The following is a 12,856-nucleotide window of genomic DNA, read 5'->3' as shown; positions in this document are numbered from 1 at the left end:
GGGTGTGTTTTATTAAGTATCCGGTTCTAGTTGTCATAAGGTCAAGGTACAACTCCAAGTCGTCCTATTACCGAAGATCATGGCTATTCGAATAGATTAACTTTCCTGCAGGGGTGCACCACATTTCCCAACACGCTCGATCCCCTTTGTCCGGACACACTTGTCTGGGTCATGCCCGGCCTCGGAAGATCAACACGTCGCAGCCCTACCTAGGCACAACAGAGAGGTCAGCACGCCGGTCTAAATCCTATGACGCAGGGGTATGGGCCCATCGCCCAGTGCACACCTGCACGTTGCGTACGCGGCCGGCGAGCAGACCTAGCCTCCCTTATACAAGAGCAGGCGTTCCAGTCCAACCCGGCACGTGCCACTCAGTCGCTGACGTCATGAAGGCTTTGGCTGATAGCACGACATCGAGTGCCCATAACTGTTCACGCGTAGTTGGTTAGTGCGCATAGGCCAGTAGCCAGACTCAGATCAAATACCCAGATCTCCTTAAGTGTGTTATTTTGAAGTAACTGCGAACGCCGACCAGGGCCAGGCCCACCTCTCACCTAGGTGGTCTCAACCTGCCCTGTCGCTCCGCCTCAAAGTAACAGTCGGGGCCGTCAGGAACCCAAGCCCACCACTACCTGGATGGAACCACCTGCCCCTTCAGCCCCCAACATCGGAATCACTTGCGGGTACTCAACGAACCGACCCGACTTTAGTCACCACCTGTATAGTATGTATGTATAGTATATACCCGTGATCACCTCCCGAGGGATCACGGCCCGATAGTATAGCATGGCAGACAGACAAGAATGTAGGGCCACTGATGATAAACTAGCATCCTATACTAAGCATATAGGATTGTAGGTAAGGTGTCAACAGTTGTAGCAACAATGACAGGCTATGCATCAGGATAGGATTAACGGAAAGCGGTAACATGCTACACTACTCTAATGCAAGCAGTATAGAGAAGAGAGGCAATATCTAGTGATCAAGGGGGGCTTGCCTGGTCGCTCTGGCAAGGATGGGTCGTCGTCAATGTAGTCGATCACGGGGGTATTAGCGGCGGTCTCGAGGTTTACCGGAAAGAAGTAACGGAGGAGGAACACAATAAATAACAGAGCAATCAAAACATCACAAAATCATAACATGTCAATGCCCGCAGCTAGGGTGACCTAACGCGATACTAGGTGCTACTTGTGAAGGGGGAAAACATCCGGGAAAGTATTCCCGGTGTTTGGCATTTTCGGACAGATGATCCAGAGGGGGAGGTTGTATGTTCACTATGCTAGAGACATGTGGCAGACGAACGGACTGCGTATTCTGATTTGTCTCAAAATTCTAAGCAATTTTCATGTACAAAGTATTTTCATCCGAATTACAGATTATTTTATATGATTTTTCAAAGTTTTTAAATGATTTTCTAATTTATTTCAACTCGAAATTTTATATCTAAATATTTTTGTCACATGGTGTTGTGCTAGCCAGTGTGTATTACAGGTGGGGCCATCGGTTGGGTTGACCAAGTCAATTTGACTGGTCAACAGTGGGTGTGGCCCACATGTCATTACCACATAAACCAACTAGTGTCTAGATTAAAAAAAGAGGTCACATGCCATTGTTGTATTAAACTAAACTAGCACTAGGGTTAGTCCTAAACTAATCATATTCTAATTAAACCCCACTCACACACTCACGCACACACACCTAGCACACACCACGCACGGCCATGGCCTTGACCATGGCCAGCCGCAAGCAACATGCGGCAGCAGGCAACGGCGCTACGCGGTGGCAGTACTGGAGCAGCAATACGCAACGGCAGTAGGCAGAGTAGGCAGAGCAGGCAGCAGCGGCAATCACAAAGGGCAGCAGCAAGCAACATGGAGCAGTATAGAGCAGCAGCAGCAACAGCAAATAGCAAGCGGTAGTAGATAATCAGCAGCGACACGTACGCGGGGGGGAGACGCCAATAGGGCGGCCAGGAGCAGCCGCGGGTGGCGCGGGCGACGACGGGCGCGTCGGGGCGCGGCCACGAGCGGGCGCGCACACACGAGGGCGTAGCCGGGCAAAGGTCATTTTGGCCAGGGCGCGCGCACGGAGCTAGCTACGACCATGGCGGGCGGCGGCTAGGACAACGAGCGGGAGACGTGCTAGGGGATGTGGAGGAGAGGGGGAAGAGGTCATAGAGGACCGGGAGCTCACGGTGAAGCTCGAGACGGGCTCGTGGAGGCCGGAGAGGCTCGGGGTGGAGCGGATCGACGAGGGGCAGTGGCGATATCCGACGAAGGGGATCGATGCGGCCGGCGTCACCGGTGCACCTCGGCCTTGATCAAGTGGCGCAGGAGACAAGACGGGGATGACGGAGCTCCTGGACGTGATCCCACGGGTTGGTAACAACGGTGGCCGTGGTGACGACGGTGAGGCAGCGGTGACCACGAGTTGTTCGAGCTCAAATTCAAGAAAAAGTGGAGGGGAGCAATGGGGGATCCAGGAGGCTATGAGCGAGATGGGGATTAGGGTTTCGGTGGGCGACTTTATAGGCCAAGGGAGGCGACGTGGTGGCCATCCGGCCATGGCGCCGTGGGATGGCCGCCACGCCATGGCCCCTGCCTCCCCTTGTACGTGGTAGGGGAATGGCTGGGTCATGTGCACACTAGAGCCCACTTGGGCAGTACTAGTTTAGGCCTTTTCTCTTTTTTGCATTTTCTTTTCTGTTTTCATATCTAGTCTCAGCTTTGCATTTTATTTTATTACCAAATGACTTTGTTCACATTGAAATTTGGCACATAATTACTAGGTAATATTTTGCATTAGCTCACAAAGTTTGAGGCCACTTTGAATTATTTTGAATTTAGTGTTGAGTGTAACCGGAATAAAAAGGTGATGTTGGTCAATAACAATTTTTGCTAGGGACTAATTTGTAGGTCAAATAATGTTGGTGTCAACATGATAATAGATCAGGGGAGTTTATACTAAAATTTTAAGATTTTAGTTTTATAGTTTGAAGAAATAATAATTTGACTTGTCTTTGGAATTTGACATGATTTTTTTATCAAGTGGCAATTTGGCTTAGTAAAACATGATGACATGGCATCATTAGCAAGGTATTGTTATAGGTTAATTATCGGGGTGTTACATATCAGGACTAAGTTCATGATAAATTTAAGTTCAGTTAATCCTATTACTTAAAAACTCCCACTTAGATAGACATCCCTCTAATCATCTAAGTGATCACGTGATCCATATCAACTAAACCATGTCCGATCATCATGTGAGATGGAGTAGTTTTCAATGGTGCACATCACTATGTTGATCATATCTACTACATGATTCATGCTCAACCTTTCGGTCTCAGTGTTCCGAGGCCATATCTACATATGATAGGCTCGTCAAGTTTAACCCGAGTATTTCTGCATGTGCAAAACTATCTTGCACCTGTTGTATATGAACGTAGAACTTATCACACCCGATCATCACGTGGTGTCTTGGCACGATGAACTTTGGCAATGGTGCATACTCAGGGAGAACACCTGTACCTTGAAATTTAGTGAGAGATCATCTTATAATGCTACCGACAAACTAAGCAAAAATAAGATGTATAAAAGATAAACATCACATGCAATCCAAATATGTGACATGATATGGCCATCATCATCTTATGCTTTTTATCTCCATCTCCAAAGTACTGTCATGATCTCCATTGTTACCGGCATGACACCATGATCTCCATCATCTTGATCTTTTATCAACGTGTCGTCACATGGTCGTCTCACCAGCTATTGCTTTTGCAACTATTGCTATCGCATAGCGATAAAGTAAAGCAATTACATGGCACTTGCATCTTATGTAATAAAGAGACAACCATAAGGCTTCTGCCAGTTGCCGATAACTTCAACAAAACATGATCATCTCATACAACAACTTATATCTCATCATGTCTTGACCATATCACATCACAACAAGCCCTGCAAAAACAAGTTAGACGTCCTCTACTTTGTTGTTGCAAGTTTTACGTGGCTGCTATGGGCTGAGCAAGAACCGGACTTACCTACGCATCAAAACCACGACGATATTTCGTCAAGTATGTGTTGTTTTAACCTTCACAAGGACCGGGCGTAGCCACAATCAATTCAACTGAAGTTGGAGAAACTGACACTCACCAGCCACCTGTGTGCAAAGCACGTCAGTAGAACCAGTCTCACGTGAGCGTACGCGTAATGTCGGTCTGGGCCGCTTCATCCAACAATACTGCCGAACCAAAGTATGACATGCTGGTAGGCAGTATGACTTGTATCGCGCACAACTCACTTGTGTTCTACTCGTGCATATAACATCTACGCATAAACCTGGATCTGATGCCACTGTTGGGGAACGCAGTAATTTCAAAAAAATTCCTACGCACACGCAAGATCATGGTGACGCACAACAACGAGAGGGGATAGTATCGTCTATGTACCCTCGTAGACCGTAAGCGGAAGCGTTATGAGAACGTTGTCGATGTAGTAGTACGTCTTCACGATCTGACCGATCCAAGTGTCGAACGCACGGCACCTCCGAGTTCAGCACACGTTCGGCTCAATGACGTCCCACGAACTCCGATCCAGTAGAGCTTCATGGGAGAGTTCCGTCAGCACGATGGCGTGATGGCTGTGATGATGTTGCTACCGACTCAGGGCTTCGCCTAAGCACCGCTACGATATGACCGAGGTGGATTATGGTGGAGGGGGGCACCGCACATGGCTTGGAACAACCGACTTGTATGTTCTAGGGTACCCCCTGCCCCCGTATATAAAGGAGCAAGGGGGAGGACGGCCGGCCCCTGTAGGGTGCGCCAGGAGGAGGAGTCCTCCTCCGAGTAGGAGTAGGACTCCCCTTTCCTACTCCTACTAGGAGGAGGAAAGGAAGGAGGAGAGGGAGAAGGAAGGAGAGGGAGGAAAGGAGGAAAGGGGGGTCGGCCCCTAGTCCAATTCGGTTTGGGCTAGGGGCCGCATGCCTTGCCTCCTCTCTTCCACAACTTGGACCATGAGGCCCAATACTTCTTCCCCGTATTCCCGTAACTCCCTGGTACTCCGAAAAATACCCGAATCACTTGGAACCTTTCCGATGTCCGAATATAGTGATCCAATATATCGATCTTTACATCTTGACCATTTCGAGACTCCTCGTCATGTCCCTGATCTGATCCGGGACTCCGAACTACCTACGGTACATCAAATCACATAAACTCATAATATCGGTCATCACCGAACGTTAAGCGTGCGGACCCTACGGGTTCGAGAACTATGTAGACATGACCGAGACATGTCTCCGGTCAATAACCAATAGCGGAACCTGGATGTTCATATTGGCTCCTACATATTCTACGAAGAACTTTATCGGTCAAACCACATAATAACATACGTTGTTCCCTTTGTCATCGGTATATTACTTGCCCGAGATTCAATCGTCGGTATCTCAATACCTAGTTCAATCTCGTTACCGGCAAGTCTCTTTACTCGTTCCATAATACATCATCCCACAACTAACTCATTAGTTACAATGCTTGCAAGGCTTATAGTGATGTGCATTACCGAGAGGGCCCAGAGATACCTCTCCGACAATCGGAGTGACAAATCCTAATCTCGATCTATGCCAACTCAACAAGTACCATCAGAGACACCTGTAGAGCACCTTTATAATCACCCAGTTACGTTGTGACGTTTGGTAGCACACAAAGTGTTCCTCAGGTATTCGGGAGTTGCATAATCTCATAGTCATAGGAACATGTATAAGTCATGAAGAAAGCAATAGCAACAAACTAAATGATCATCGTGCTAAGCTAACGGATGGGTCAAGTCAATCACATCATTCTCTAATGATGTGATCCCGTTAATCAAATGACAACTCATGCCTATGGCCAGGAAACTTAACCATCTTTGATTCAACAAGCTAGTCAAGTAGAGGCATACTAGTGACACTCTGTTTGTCTATGTATTCACACATGTACTAAGTTTCCGGTTAATACAATTCTAGCATGAATAATAAACATTTATCATGATATAAGGAAATATAAATAACAACTTTATTATTGCCTCTAGGGTATATTTCCTTCACACCTGTCCTCGGAACATGAGTGTGAAACTTGTTCTGATAGCCTGATTGGGTGGGTGGGAAGATCCATGGCCACCTTTGTTCTTCTAATGGTAGGGCTGATGAAACAGAGGAGGCGGAGGAAGCCAGAACTTTTGTTGCTTAGCTGCCACTTGTGAGGAAGAAGAACACTGAACTACATCCCTGATTCTCTTCTTTGAAGCCTCACACTTGAGCTGAGCACCTTCTTGCTTGAGGGCCATGTTATAGAATTGATCGAACTTAGTAGGCTCCAGAAGAACGAGAGCTAAATGCAGATCCTCTCTAAGGCCACCCCTGAAGTGATAGATCATGCTCTTTTCATCAGGAACGTCTTGTTTAGCGAAGCGATCAAGTTTCTGAAAGTGGATGTTGTATTGGTACACGGACATGCTTCCTTGCTTGAGATTGCGGAATTCCTCACGCTTGCTCTCAACATCACTTGTTGGAATGTGATGAGCTTTGAAATCCTGGCAGAAGTTATCCCAGGTAATCACTCGACCTCCTCTGGAATCTTTGTATTGTTGATACCAATCAGTAGCTTGGTCCTTGAGCTAAAAAGAAGTGAACTTGCCGTAGTCCTCACGCCTGGCATTGCTACATTCAAAATGATGGTTGATGTCCATGAGCCAATCATAGGCGTCCGTGGCCTCGGCACAAAAGCTAAAGGACTTTGGTGATTTGCAAGGAACCGGTTGAGGGTAGCAAACTGATGCTGATTGTTCAAATGCCCTTGGCCTTGATTCCCTTGGTTGCCTTGAACTTGGTTGCGCTCTTGCAAGAGTTGCAAAAGCATCTAGGTATTAGCATTGGTGGCTGGCATGACAGCTTGCCATGCCTCCGGAGGCGGAGGAGTTGGCGGAGGTGGAGGGTTTGCCTGACTCCCATCATTGCGGTCCGGATTCAGACGCGTTGGAGGATCCATCCTGAAGAGGGTGACATCCATTAGAATCATGATAGAAAGATAGACAAGTTGAGTCAACGGATAGAAATTGCAACATATGGTCTTCACAATAAACATTCGAACAAGGATTGAACAAATGAATTCCACAGTTAACAATACACGACCATTAAGGTGAGAAGCCACTTAGATAAAGGTTGATGAATGAAACAACAAGGTACGACTTGAACAAATAAGTGGTAAGGATCACCCAATCACATACCAAATATTTGCCGGAAGAATAACTAGAGCTACTTGAATTCCCACCTATTAACTCCCGAAACTTTCTGGTTATGCAATCTGGTGTTGGGGATACAGGGAGGCACATTATATATATCACACAACTAACAAGCCCTATGCTCCAACTGTATCCATCCTTCAACACATAACCAAGAAAACTTCAGAAATTGTGTACCTCAACCTTCAAAAAGCATCCATTATACGAGATGTGGTAATACTCCCGAACTCCCTCCCCAGTACTGGGTGGCGTCGAGTTTATCTCACCACTAACTGCATAAAAGAGATTTTCGATGTCGGCGAACTCTGGTATTGCAAAACTGCAACGATAAAATTGTGACGACAACACCTCAGAGCTCAACTCCCCGGGACACTGCCACAACCCCTAAATGTCAGGAGGCACCAAGAACAATGTTCTCGTCACAAGAATATCGAAACGATCCCAAGATACCCATGTGATCTTAAAAAATCGTGAAATTTGAGGAAAGGAAAGTCAAAACATCTACGTCACGAGGCCTCACCAGAGCGACGAAGGGGACTGAGGAGTAAAAAGAATCCTACTCTCCGATATATATAATCCTAAGACTCAAAACATTTTTGTTCTAGACTAAACAACGTCAGCGATTCGATCAAGCAGGGGGGCTCCTAAGTGATGGATGGCTCTAATACCAACTTGTAATGCTCAAGATGCGGCTATATTTCCCACGTGTCGAGGCACAACTTAGAGGCATAACCACATGTTGGTTTTGTCGCAAGAAGGGTCATCTTCACACAATCCCAAGTAATAAACAAGGAAGGGATAAATAGAGTTGGCTTACAATCACCACATCACACAATGCTCAAATAATTCATACATCATTCAGCGTACACACATAGTCCGACTACAGACAAAAGCCAATGAAAATAAGATAACCCCAAATGCTAGATCCCCAATCGTACCAACTGGGCTCCACTACGGATCATCAGGAAAAGACACATAGTAACGGCCAAGGTCCTCGTCGAACTCCCACTTGAGCTTGGTTGCATAACCTGCATAGGTATCATTGGCACCTCCAATTGTTTTGGTAGTATCTATGAGTCACGAGGACTCGGCAATCTTAAAACCCACGAGATCAAGACTACTTAAGCTTATGGGTAGCATATGGTTATGAGGTAGAGTTGCGGCAAGTGCTAAGCAAATATGGTGGCTAACATACGAGTACAAGAGTAAGATGAGAAACTACGCAACGCTCGTAACTAGAAGTGATCAAGAAGTGATCCTGAACTACTTACGTTCAAACATAACCCTACCGTGTTCTCTTCCCGAACCTCGTCAAAAAGAGACCATCACGGTTACACACGCGATTGGTGTGTTTTAATTAAGTCGAGTGTCAAGTTGTCTACACAGATATTAAAAAATTCCCATCTGCCACATAACCACGGGCACGGCTCTCAAAAGTGTAAACCCTGCAGGGGTGTCCCAACTTAGCCCATGACAAGCTCGGGATCCGTGGAGACAATCCTCCATCGCAGGACCCTCTGATCAGACTCGGAATCCCAGTGCACAAGATATTTCGAAAATGGTAAAACTAGTCCAGCAAGACCTCTTGATGCACCAACCAAGCCTGATAGGAGTAGTGTGATCTCGTTCTCAGGGTACACCAGATGAGCTAAGCGTACAAGTACCAACATAACCCAAGTTTCCAAGGGGCGGTCCCGAAGGTGCTCTAGTTTGGACCAACGCTCATGAGGAGCACTGGCCCGGGGGTTGATTAAGTCCACGGGGTCTGGAAAGTCCCTATGCAAGTTTTAGTTGTTATTAGGCAAATGGTAAAACCAAGGTTGGGCCTTGCTGGAGGAGTTTTATTCAAAGCGAACTATCAAGAGGGGCCCATAAACCCTCATCGTGTTAGGGACGCAAAATCAAGAAACATAACATCGGTATGACGGAAACTAAGGCGGCAAGAGTGGAACAAAACACCAAGCAAAAGGCCTAGCCTTCCACCCTTTACCAAGTATATAGATGCATTAATTAAATAAGAGATATTGTGATATCCCAACATATCCATGTTCCAACATGGAACAACCTGCAAGGCAGCTGGAACTAGCAACGCTATAAGAGGGGCTGAGCAAAAGCGGTAACATAGCCAAACAACGGTATGCTAGGAAGGTGGGTTAGAAGCTTGACATGGCAATATGGGAGGCATGATAAACAAGTGGTAGGTAGCGCGACATAGCAATAGAACTAACAACTAGCAAGCAAAGATAGAAGTGATATCGGCGGTAATGATCATCTTGCATGCAGAGTTCTCCGAGTTGTCGAAAGCTTGCTCCTCGTAAACATACTCAACAGGTTCCTCATTCATGAACTCGTCTCCCGGCTCTATGCAAAGCAAGAACACAAGCAACGGAACAACAATCAATCACGGTGCAATGCACAAGAAACATGATGCAAGACATGGCATGGAATGCAAGGTATGATGTGCAATACACATTGGTACTCTGTGAGGGAAAAGATGATCAAGGGATCAACTTGGCAAACCAAGCATGCCGCTGGAAATATGGGGTGATTTCGGTCAAAATCAACATAAGGATCACCGGAAAAGAAGGCACGGTTTGCAAATGACAAGCAAAATAAGAATGATGCAGAACTGCGCTTAACAACATCATAGCACTTAAAATGCATCATGAAACTATGCTACATACTCCAACATAGCAACAAAGCACATGGCGATGAAGTACAGGTGAAGCTCTTCAAATGATGAACATTGAGCTCCTGCTAGAACTCACTAGAACAAGCATAAAATAGCATGCCAAAAATGCAAATGATAACAGATTTACGGACTTGGAGAAAATACTAAACATGTCAAAACAGCATCAGGTAGCAATATTTAGAGCCAACAAACAACATGCTACAGGAACATATCATGGCAAACAAAGGCATGGCAAGTGATATGATCAGTTTCAGACTTAGAAGAAAAATATAGGATGGCAGGAACAGATTCATGATAGCTACTTTACAAGCTCATGCCACTAACGAAAAAAAAATTCATGGCATCACAAAGTAACCAACAGTAAGAAGACACAATTATGAAGCTAAGCATGGCAAGAGCAAGTTCATAGGGTGCATGGATCACTAGCAACACTCATGGCAAAAATGAACTTCATGTTAACAATCTGCCAGCAACAATATGTAGCAAAAGTAGAGCATGGTAATGACACGCTAAATTACTCCATAATTGCAACCAGAGGCATGCATGGATAGAGCATAACCATAGCTTCAAAACATCCTTACTAAAGTGCAACAAAATATGCATGGGTCTACTTGTGGCAACAAGACAACATAGCATCAAAATGTCAGGAAAGACTTGGCAAAATTACGAAGTGCCTGAAAACAGCAACATCATGTAGCCTACTTTGCATGCTTGTGCTAGTCACCATAGAGCTCATAAAAATACAAGGCTTGCACCACTGTGAAGATGGCATGGAGATACTCCTAAAACATGTAGACATCGTGATCATAGGATGCACAAACAAAATGCAATTAAAATGACAAATCAGCAAGTTATTATAAATTCCAGCAGACAACATCATATAGCACTTTTCAAAGAAGATTAGGGAACCAATTTGGACATTAGTATGAATGAAAATGACACTAACATGAAGAGCATCACGCGAAGAACATTTTGATATATCATATGCGCAAATCGGAGCCACGAGCATGGAGATGTGACATGACAAAGGGGTGCACAAAATGTTAGGAATTCGGGACTTATAAAGAATTCAACCTCGCAGATCTAGGGTTTTGACCCGCGACACGCGAACCGATGTGGCCGGCCAAGCTCGGCGTCGGATCTGTCCGGAGATGGTGGCGGCAGCGTCCGGTGGCGCGTGGCGGCGAGGCGGCGGGCAACGACGGGTGGCAGCGCCGGGTGGCGGGACGAGCGGGTGGCGGCGAGGCGCTCGGACGCGGGCGGCGGAGATGCGCGGGTCGGGCGGGCCGGCCTAGGGCCCGTGGGCCACGGTAGCCGAGGGCCACGTGGCGTCGCATGGTTGGCTGTGGGGGCGGCGACGCGGAGTGTCCGGCGCGGGCGGACACGTCCGACGGCGCGGAAGGGCTAGGCTAGGGTTTCGTATGTGGTTTCGGGGGAAGAGACATATTTATAGGTAGGTGGATCTAGGAGTGTCCAAATGAGGTGTGGTTTTCTCCCACACGATCGTGATCCAACGATGGAGAGCATGGAGGGGGTTTAGATGGGTTAGTGGGCTGTTTTGGAGGGGTGCTGGGCTGCAAAGAGAGAGAGGCTTTACGGTTACCCGATTAACCGTTGGGGCATCAAACGACCTCCAAATGGAACAAAATTTGACACACGGCCTACCGGTGATGTACCAAGGCCACTCGAAAAATATCGACCCATTCCGAGAACGTTTTTCTCCCGCTCACGAAACAAGATTTGAGGGGGTGCAACGGGTGCATGTGGGAGTGTCGGATTCCGAAACGGACAATAGGGAAAATGACCGGATGCATGAGACGAACACGAATGCAAATGATATTCCCATGATGACATGAGATGAAATGCATGACATGAAAAAAATGCAAAAATGAGGATAAAACCCAACCACAGAGGGAATAACATATCACATAGCCGAAAATGGCAAGAGTTGGAGTTACAATTATGGAAAGTTACATCCGGGGCGTTACAGCGCGCCCCCTATCTTGTGGGCCCCACATGGGTCCCCTCCACTTATTCCAGTACCCATCCACCCATAGCTCAAACTCGTGTTCTTGCTCATTTTGCTATCATTTTTTATCTTCTTGTGCAAAGCTCCATTCATAAAACTGCTTTGGGGGATTGTTCTTCAGTATTTGACTCCTCTGATGGTCCAGTTAGTTTGTGTTCTAGTGCTTTATTTATTGCAATTTTTTGTTGTTGTGGTGACCCTGTTCTTGAACTTGCATGTCAAATTTATATGCTTCGAAGTAGTTTTGATGCATGATATAGCCTCTAGACACTTGTTGGAGTAGTTGCTATCAATCTTGTTGAGTTTGGTTCACTTTTATTTCGAGTCACTAAAAAATTTAGAAAATTTTAGGGGAAGAAAATTATGAGGAGATTGTTGAGAGGCTCTTCGAGCTGGGGCTCGAAAGAAAAACTAAATGAGGAGAAGGGAAGCCCGTGTGAATGGCACCGCGGAGGTTCGACCGTGTGAATGGCCATGTGATGCATTCTTGGAGGCGGTCGGAATTCCTGAGGATTTTTATAATTTGGCGGAGAATGCAGGCATCATCGACTTCCTTCATGACTAGTGTGATCAGTACCTCCTACTCACTAATACGTTCGTGCAAAATTTTCATTTTCATGCTAGGAGAGCACCACCCATGGTAGATTTTTACTTATATGATGAGTATAAGGAAATGATGCTTTATGATTTTTGTGAGGTTTGCAAATTACATTTTGAGGGAAGCATCGAGGAACCACGTCCTAGAGATGTGGAATATTTTATTGATAGAGTCACCATTGGGGAAAGGATAAAGGTGTCGGAAACGAGAGTGTCTAGTTTACATTTTCCTGTTTTGCGCTACTACTCATTATTCGTGGG

Source organism: Triticum aestivum, chromosome 4A, assembly GCF_018294505.1.
Source record: "Triticum aestivum cultivar Chinese Spring chromosome 4A, IWGSC CS RefSeq v2.1, whole genome shotgun sequence".
NCBI lineage: Eukaryota > Viridiplantae > Streptophyta > Magnoliopsida > Poales > Poaceae > Triticum > Triticum aestivum.
The sequence above is the reverse complement of the archived record's forward strand: the minus strand, read 5'-3'. Positions refer to the sequence as shown.